Here is a 10,112-nt window from a genome sequence, read left to right on the forward strand (position 1 = left end):
TGTTTTTCTTTCTGGCTTACTTCACTCTGTATAATAGGCTCCAGTTTCATCCATCTCGTTAGAACTGATTCAAATGTATTCTTTTAAATGGCTGAGTAATACTCCATTGTGTATATGTACCACAGCTTTCTTATCCATTTGTCTGCTGATGGACATCTAGGTTGCTTCCATATCCTGGCTATTATAAACAGTGCTGCGATGAACACTGGGGTACACGTGCCCCTTTCATTTTTGGTTTCCTCGGTGTATATGCCCAGCAGTGGGATTGCTAGGTCATAAGGCAGTTCTATTTCCAGTTTTTAAAGTAATCTCCACTCTGTTCTACATAGTGGCTATACTAGCTTGAATTCCCACCAACAGTGTAAGAGAGTTCCATTGTCCTCTGGAAGATAATCCCTCAGGGATTACAACAATGGAAATCAGTTTTTAACCTACAGGAAGTGAAAACGCCATTCTCTGCTATGAGCCCACCTCCCCCTGGGTCAGATGACGCTGTGCTTCCCTCCTTCAGACTTACGATTGTGGGTAGAACACCAGTGACAGCTTGGCTCTTCATACTTTGTGGGTAACCAGTGATAGACAAGAACAGCGAGGAAGATGCTGGTATAGATGAAGGCTACGGAGAGCCTAAGGAGAAGGTGCAGCTGGCTGGAGTGGCCTTGAGGAAGCCATGCTTCTGCCAACAAGCCAATGTAAGAAGGTCTGCTTTCGTTGCATACACCCTGCCCCTACACACAGGAGTTACTGTATCCTTGTGTCAAAGTGTGTCAGCATTTCTCAACCTGATCAGTATGGTCTCCACTTCCCAGGATGCCGGGGTCCAGCCCCAGTGGATCCAGGGAATTCGAAGGTGGGGACGGCATCGGTGTCCTTGGAAAAATACATATTTAATCACAGATATATAGAGAGATTAGAAACGGATAGTAAGTAGGAAAATTAGTGGAGAAAAAGAGGCTGAATAACTTGGATTACGTGGAATAGCATCCATGCTCCAGATGGGAATTCAGCCAGAAAAACAGGGAGCAAGAAAGAAACGACATGGGGGAATCAGTCTTTCTGGAAACTGATCCAATTTCTTTATTTTGGGGTTTGCTTATATACCTTTTGTTACACATAGGGATGAATACAGAGTCACGTGGGGATCAGCAGTCCTGACCTTTATCAAAATCAGGTGCTTCACATAAATGTATAAAAATAAGTCTTAGGGATATTACATCATCTTCTGGCCATGAGTGAGACCTGCTGACATTTTATGATCCTTTCTTTCTGATAACCAAAAAACTTATTTCTTCCAAGGGTGTTTTTTCTTAAACCAGGCACCACCCTCCAAATAAAGTTACATTCCTATAGGGTGAGGGTGTAGTGAGTTACAATCAAGAAAGGAATTTATTTAACCCAAGGTTAACATGATTAATCTTAAAGGTTAATACTTATTTCTCCTATATGCTTAAAGGTTAATACTTATTCCTCCTATATGTTAGTTATGCTCATTATAAGGGCAGGGAACATGGAGATTTAGCAGCAAACATCAGCCCAACAAATGAAAATCCTTTCGCCAATGCTCCCCTTAAGATCTATTTAGTCTTAAGATAGTGATCAAGTTACATTTTTACATAACAAGGACACAGTGATTTATAACAAAGTACAGTGATCTATTACAAAAGAGAAAATCCATTAACTCAAAAAGTCTAGTATTGCTAACATCAAAAACTACTATATTTCCTTTTCTATATTCCAAATACATTGATTAATATATTCCCAGGTGCCTAAGGATATGGAGGCCTGGCGGCAATCATTGACTCAACAATGAGAAAAGCCCTATGCTAATTAAGACTCTGAAAATACTCCAAAACTCTCTGTGCTGTTCATGGTTACACACAAGCTAGTCTGTCAGCAGAGAGGTTTGACCTGAGACATCCTTGTCCCACCCAGGGGAGGGAATGAGCAGCAATTATTGACACAACAAATGAAAACCCCTTCACCAATATAATTCCTAACCAACCCACTATACCAATAATTTCCAACTCCCCCAAAGAATTTGCCTTTAGTAAGTCTAAAACATCTCATGCCTCTCAGATTGGGAGGCTGTAAATAATCACACGTGGCCGGACGAACCTATACAGGCGGGCTAGATAACCTTCAGAGGAGTCCGTAAGCTGAAACACTCCTGAAAAATTCCTGTCACGCCCAGGAATTTTTATTGCATTGGAGCTGCACGTTTACTCCTTCTCCAAGAGAAACGGTTATGGGGGAGAGCCCCCCATAAAGTCAGAGGTATAGGTGACAGCATAAAACAGACTCTGGTTTTGGGGTAGATGCTCGGGAACAGGGGGTTTCCTGAGGCTTGATCACTCCTTCGAGTATGCCAAGCCTCCTTCCTCATGACCTTTGCCATGGGCGGAGTTCCTCACGCTGGCCCCCGGCACCAGGAGGCACCAAGGCATCCAGGAGAGATGCTAGCAGTGGATGGAGTAAGGAGGCCATGCAAGACCAGCAGCAGCCTGAAACCAGGTCCCCCAGGCTCCCATGCAGCTTTTCTCTGCTACCCCGTATGACAAGGCATGGTGCTTTTGCATGAATGGGGACTGCTTTAATCCTCCATACATTTCCCCCTCCACCCACATATGCCTGGAATGGAATCCTCAAGAAGACATGACACTTCCATTTCTGAACTGTGGAATGTTTAGTTCATAAAACACTAGCAGAGGAATAGGGCATATTGAAGGTGCTTCTTAAAATCCTCCCCTTGTTCCTCCATCCTTCCCCAAAGATCCTGGTGGAGGGAGGGTGAGCAGCTCCCTTAGCATGGGGTCAAGTCACTCTGTCTCTCTTTGTTCAATGTAGAAATTCCCAGTCCTAGAGAATCAGAAACTCAATGTCCCCTCTGGTTCTAATACAGACCATGATCTCAAATGCTGACATGACAGGGACTTTGAGGAGCCCAAAGTCACAGAGCTGAGAGGTGGGAGAACCAACACTCACACAGGAACCCTCTGTCTTCTCAGAAATTTGCTGAGATAGGAGACCGTCTTGCTTACCTTCTGTGGTGTGTGGATCCGTGGTTGATGGGCAAGTACTTGTAGAAGATCCTAGGGGAGAAAAGCCAGAAGGGGTGAACAGTAACCTTCCTCGCCCCACCAAAGGAGGACTCTTGTTTGTGGAAGGTTGACCTGCTGCCTGTCCTGACTCTGTCATCCCTCAGAGCACAGATGGGGTAGGGGAGAGCTTCTCATCCCTCACCGTGAATGCGTTGAGTACACCCTCCATCCCAGAGAAGAGATGGTGGAAGGAGGTAGGAAGGATATGCCTGACAATGGACGACAGCTGTAAGCAAGAGATATCCTCTCTGTTCCGGGAATGAGTATCAGTGCTCCTCAAGTGGAAAATCACCTGTATGTCAGAGGTGCTACTGGGAAAACATTAAAAGAAAGTGTACAATGTAATCTCAATCCTCCCGAATAAGCCCAGCCTCTCCTCCTCCTGGGTCTACCCTGACCCTTTTCTTTATTTGTCAGGAAAGATAGGACTCTAATGTGGAGCATCCATAGTGGTGGTGGAAGAGGGTTGAGATGCCACATACCATCTGTCTTCCTCTCTGGTTCTTATTGCCTTCATTTCTCCAGAAGCCCTAAGTTCCCCTGACATCAGCACAGAGAGCTTGAGAAGGAGCTCAGTGATATAGGAAGATATTATGGGAAAAGCCAAACGGCCTTTTGGGCCACCGCAATGTGATTTAGAATGTCAAAGCCTTTGCTGTGTGGATCACAATCAACTGTGGAAAATTCTGAGAGGGGTGGGAATAGCAGACCACCTGACCTGCCTCTTGAGAAATCTGTGTGCTGGTCAGGAAGCAATAGTTAGAACTGGACATGGAACAACAGACTGGTTCCAAGCAGGAAAAGGAGTACATCAAGGCTGTATATTGTCACCCTGCTTTTTTAACTTATGTGCAGAGTACATCATGAGGAACGCTGGACTGGAAGAAACACAAGCTGGAATCAAGATTGCTGGGAGAAATATCAATAAACTCAGATATGCAGATGACACCACCCATATGGCAGAAAGTGAAGAGGAACTAAAAAGCCTCTTGATGAAAGTGAAAGAGGAGAGTGAAAAAGTTGGCTTAAAGCTCAACATTCAGAAAACGAAGATCATGGCATCCGGTCCCATCACTTCATGGGAAATAGATGAGGAAACAGTGGAAACAGTGTCAGACTTCATTTTTTGGGGGGCTCCAAAATCACTGCAGATGGTGATTGCAGCCATGAAATTAAAAGACGGTTACTCCTTGGAAGAAAAATTATGACCAACCTAGACAGTATATTCAAAAGCAGACATTACTTTGCCGACTAAGGTCCGTCTAGTCAAGGCTATGGTTTTTCCAGTAGTCATGTATGGATGTGAGAGTTGGACTGTGAAGAAGGCTGAGCACCGAAGAATTGATGCTTTTGAACTGTGGTGTTGGAGAAGACTCTTGAGAGTTCCTTGGACTGCAAGGTGATCCAACCAGTCCATTCTGAAGAAGATCAGCCCTGCTATTTCTTTGGAAGGAATAATGCTAAAGCTGAAAGTCCAGTACTTTGGCCACCTCATGAGAAGAGTTGACTCATTGGAAAAGACTTTGATGCTGGGAGGGACTGCGGACAGGAGGAAAAGGGGATGACAGAGGATGAGATGGCTGAATGGCATCACTGACTCGATGGACGTGAGTCTGAGTGAACTCCAGGGGTTGGTGATTGACAGGGAGGCCTGGGGTGCTGTGATTCGTGGGGTTGTAACGAGTCGGACACGACTGAGCGACTGAATTGAACTGAACTGAACTGAACTGAAAGCATGGGACTCTTCATAGGTTATCCAGGCAAGAATACTGGAATAGGTTGCCATTTCGTCCTCCAGGGGACCACATTTTACCAAGACTCTTCACTATGAGCCTTCAGGCTTGGGTGGGCCTGCACGACTGGCTCATAACTTCCCTGAGGTATGAAGGCCCCTTCACCACTACAAGGCTGTGATCCATGAGAAGGAGATAGTGAAGGACAGAGGAGTCTGTCGTGCTGTAGTCCATGGGGTTGCAAAGAGTTGGACATAGCATAGTAACTGAACAGGAACAAGAAAGCATGGGCCAGGAAGAGGTTCCTCACCTGTGACAGACAGGAACAGTGGGTCGCTGGAGTCTGACCATGAGTAGGGAGAGCACGTGAAGAGGCCGTAGCACCTGTAGACCCCGCTGTGGGCTGGGTTCCCAGGACCCAGAGGGAACTCTGCCTGGAGTGCTCCATGGGTCCCCACCCTCCAGTGAGTGGGCACCCAAGGTTATCCCCATCCCTGAGCAGATGGAACTGGTCAAAGGCACTCTCGGAGCTGCGGACCAAGGTCATGTTCTCTCCTGACGTCACCACGGGGCCCCCCTGGGCTGAGATTGAGTGTTTCCTGGACAGACCTGGAAAGAGGAGACCTTGATCTTAGAGCACAAAGTGACTCGAGTCCTAAATAGAGGACTAAAGCCCGAAGTGTGCGACAAGAGAGGCACTGCAGTGAGAAGGCCGCCCACCACCAGGAGAGAAAGCCCCACAGCAAGGGATACCCGGCACAGGGAAACATTCAGAAATACCTTTAAATATGGGGTGTCATTTAAAATCCTCTTGAACAAATTAATAATTTTTAAAATGGATTGTCATGTACTGTCTGTTTTAAAGAAAGAGTAAATATCTATATGAATAAATGAATCACTCTGTTGTACAACAGGAATTAACAACATCTTAAATCAACTAGACTTCAACAAACATAAATAAAAAATAAATTTAAAAAATCAAACATGCGCGGTTCTCTTGAAATAAATAGAACTTACTAACTTCTGCTGGGATGATCAGAAAACACGGCATTGACCCAGAAGCAGAGATTATGGAGTGGAAATTGCCAGAAAATCATTCGATCTTTGGCCATCTCATTCTTCAGGGCGTGTTCAGGGCTGCCATGCCCACCCCCAGGGGCTGGAAGGGACTCCTCAGTGGGAGGGTTGAAGGGACCTCTCTCCCCTCCTCTTTGTGCAAAACGACATGTTAAACCAAGAGGCTGAGCAACGTCAGGGTGTCGACCTCCATCTCGATCACCCAGGGCCTGGACTGCAGGGCGTCTGGTACCATATGTGCTGCTGACAGAGGAAGGGAGCTCTGACAAGAAAGCGGGAAACCAACTGCTTAACCACCCATCGGTGGCGGCCTGAGCGGGGAACTGCCCACGTCCCTGCTCTGGTACATTTTTCTCCGTTGGTTGTTCTTTCACGTTCTGGCTCCTTCGCTCTGTCACCGGCTCTGTCTTCCCCTTAGCACACGGCAGGGACTCTGTTCTCTTTGCCCTTCTGTGTTCACACCTCCTCTCTCTCTGCTTTGTTCCCTCTCCCGAGTTTGTGAGTGTCTCTGCACGCCTGTCATTCCCTCCCGGTACTGATGCTGGACTGGACACCAGACTTTCTGTGACACAGAGAGCAGAAGGGACTGGTCTGGCCACACTCACCTGTGATGATGATGTCCACGGAGTCGCTGGGGGCTGACCACTCATAGGGGGAGTGTCTGAGAGAGCCGTAGCATCTGTAGGTGCCCGCACTCGCCAAAGTCATGAGGCCAAAGGAGAAGTCAGCTGGGGCATGCCCACCAGTGAACGTCTCTCCACGTCTCTGGAAATGCCCTGTGCTGCTTTTTCTGTGCAGGATAAATTTGTCAAGCAGCATCGATGAGTGACAGCGGAGGGTCACATTCTCTCCTGCACGAACGAGGGGGCCTGGGTGGGCTGAGATGGAGGGTTTTGTGGACACACCTAGGAGCAAACAGCTTGTGAGCTTCAGTGAGTCACCACACCTCAGCGCTACCCCTGACATCTTAAGGTGTGAAAAACCTCCCCATGAAGCAGCAAAGCCAATTACCCTTCCTGTGTGTTCTGTTGCATTTTCTTCAGCCTTGTTCTCGGGCTCTGGCTCACGCTTTTCTGTTTCTCTTTGCTCAAGACCTCCAGCCTCCTCTGTGTTTATTCTAAGCTCTTGAGCTGTTGGATCTGCTCTCAGCTTCATGCATGCATATTCGGACACTTCAGGCCTGTCCAACTCTGCAACCACATGAACCATAGCCTGCCAGGCTCCTCTGTCCATAGGATTCTCCAGGCGAGAATACTGGAGTGGGTTGCCATGCTCTCAGCTTCATCCTGTCCCGAATATGTGTGGTGGGGAGCTGGGTGGTTCTGACGATGCATTCCCTGGCTCCGTTCACACTCATTTAGAATGTGAGTGATGACTGGCAGGAGATTGGAAAGGAGGTGGAGAAAAAAAGGAACATTTCCCCATCTGTGACCATCACCACATGCCTCTGGAGACATTCCTGGGACTCCTCCCTGAGGCTCCAGCTCTTTCATATGTGATTACAGCTCCTTACTGGGTGGCAGGTGCTGGATCAGGGTAATTCCCTATCCTCCCTGCTGGCAGGCAGCGGCAGCATCCTGTCTAACTAATGCCTAGGGAGGCTCCTCCTTCCTTTGCCAGAGCACCCCATCTATTCAACACCCTGAGTTTAAGCTCTCAGAGTGGGTTCTCTTTCCTGGTTCCTTCCTGACTGGAAATCCTGACTGAATCTTAGACCTCATAAGGAACTTGGACCTAGGATGGGATTGCCTGTATAGATGGCTGTCCCAGGCTGGGCTGGACCCCTGCTACCAGTGACCACAATCTGCAGGGGGTCACTGTGTCTGGATAACCCAAGGAGAGACCTGGAGAATCCGGAACATGTGTAGGACCTGGCATGTTCTTTGGTCACTGGGCCAAGGGTGAAGGTGTTGAAATGATTTCCATGAGGCTCAGTCAATCTGGCCCCATCTGTTTTGAACAGTCTGAATATCTTAAATGGAGAACGGAAGTGACACTGAAGAGTCACAGTCTGTCCTAAGGGAACCATGGGGCTTGGCCAGGCTGACAAAGAGGGCTTGTCATATTCACCTAGGAGAGAAGGAGTCACAGGTTTTGAGAGGAAACTAGGAATGGTCCCCTCTCCCCACTGGTCTTGTTGGAGTGCTTCCCCTTCAATTCTTCCAAAGCACCAACCCTAAAGTGTATCACCGTGATTCTCAAGGACACTTGGGACTTCAGGTCAGACAGAGACACAGTCAACCCAGGACAGACATCTCGGAGATCCTAAGAATATAATTCTCAGCAGCAATTCTTATCAGGAGAAGAACAACTCCTTGGGTTGACAAAATGTTGAAAACTCTCTCAAAACACAAAACACTGTGGATTCCTGGGTGGTCCGGTGGTTAGGACTCAGTACTTTTTCTGCAAAGGGCGCGGGTTGGATCCCTAATCATGGAACTGAGATCCTGCATGCTGTATGATGCAGGCAAAAGAAACCTCACCAAAAAACTGATGCATGGAAAAGAATGTAGAGGGCTTCCCTGTTGGATTTGTTATAGCTCACACGGTAAAGAAACTTCCTGCAATGCAGAAGAGCAGGGTTCAGTCCCCAGGTAGGGAAGATCCCCTGGAGTAGGAAATGGCAACCCCGTCCAGTATTCTTGCCTGGAGAATCCCATGGATAGAGGAGCCTGGTGAGTTACAGTTCATGGGGTCACAAAGAGCTGGACACGACTGAGCGACTAACAGTAACAGAGGTAACAAGTGAAAAAGCCACTTGACTGAAAAGAAGGAAATAAAGCTTGAACCTGGCTCCTTTGTTAGCTACCCTACATCAAATGTGTGACAAGGTCCAGGTGGCCCTGCCTGAGAAGCAGACCCTTCCTTGGGCTCAGGTCCAGTGGGCTTCCTGCAGACCCTGTTGTTAAGGCCCAGCTGGAGATGACATGAGCCAGCTTGTAGGGGAGGGTCTGTGGGCTGCAGCCCCCTCCTCCCCTCTCATGATAGAAATGGCCCTCAGTGGGCCTAACTCCCAGGTCCCAGACTTCACACTGTGCCTTCAGTTCCAGAGTCCAGAGCTGGGCTAACCTCTGGGGAGAGTGAAGATGAGTATCAAGGCCAATAGGAGGACCTGGGATCCACAGGGCACGCGGTTCTCAATGTACTGACAAGGGTCTCACCCTAGTCCCCCTGTGTCCTCTGCATCAACCGCTACTGCTCTGCTCAGCACAGAAATAAGGGATGGGGAGGACTCACCCACAGCTGCCCAGATCCTCAGACTCACACAGAATCCTAGAAGGAAAACCACGTCAGAGATGGCTTATCCCGATGGACCCTACACTCTTTGCACCGTCATGCAGGGAACCTGGTCAGTGGTGCAAGGACCCCCCGATTTCCACCATAACCCGCTTCAACCGTGTGTTTCTGGACTCACTGAGACTCAGGAGGCTGAGGAGTGTGGGGCACATGGCTCTGCTTCTGTGAGACAGGAGGCAGAACTGAGCAAAGCTGACAGAGTCACAGGATGCAGAAGCTGGGCAGTGTTGTTGGTACCGTCAGCCTGGTTCATGTCACATGGGAAGATGGCCAGCCTCTTCTCATGCTAGGGGTGGAAGTCTGACTAGAGCCGCATCATGGAGAGTGCCTCATGACCCGATCATCCATTTTTGTTTCCCTAAACACTATAAACCTAAGAGGATTCGAACAGATCTTGCTGCCTTTAGGAAGTAGTAACTCTGATTCAGTATATACCATGCAGGATGCTTTTCCCAAGCTCATGATAAATCTCATTCACCTTAACTCTTCACAGAAGAGAAACCACATGTTCCCACCTCATATGTCAGGCTCAGTGCAGGTTGCCAATTAAAGACTCATTAATACAGACTTTGATTCTGCATTCTTATGAGAGGAACAGACCTGTGTATTATGGCTCTTTGAAAATATGAAAAAATCCTGCACTGTAATATATGTGATTAAGGAACTAACTGTGTTAGTTTCAGGTGTACAGCAAAGTGATTCAGTTATACATATACATGCATCTCTTGCTTTTCAAATTCTTTTCCCACTTAGGTAGTTACAGAATATTAAGTAGAATTCTCTGTTTTATCCAGTAGGTCCTTGTTGGTCATCCATTAAAATATAGCCGGTGTATACGTCAATCCCAAACTTACAATATAACCTCCCCCTGACACTATCCCTCTTGGTAACCGTAAGTTCATTCTCT

At 47.6% G+C, this 10,112-nt stretch overlaps 1 pseudogene; it reads right to left on the minus strand.

Annotated features, from left to right (window-relative positions):
• Positions 1 to 482: 482 nt before the first annotated feature.
• LOC128064086 (putative killer cell immunoglobulin-like receptor like protein KIR3DP1) lies at positions 483 to 9,357 on the minus strand (annotated as a pseudogene).
• Positions 9,358 to 10,112: the final 755 nt, after the last annotated feature.

Source organism: Budorcas taxicolor, chromosome 18 (genome assembly GCF_023091745.1).
Source record: "Budorcas taxicolor isolate Tak-1 chromosome 18, Takin1.1, whole genome shotgun sequence".
Lineage (NCBI taxonomy): Eukaryota > Metazoa > Chordata > Mammalia > Artiodactyla > Bovidae > Budorcas > Budorcas taxicolor.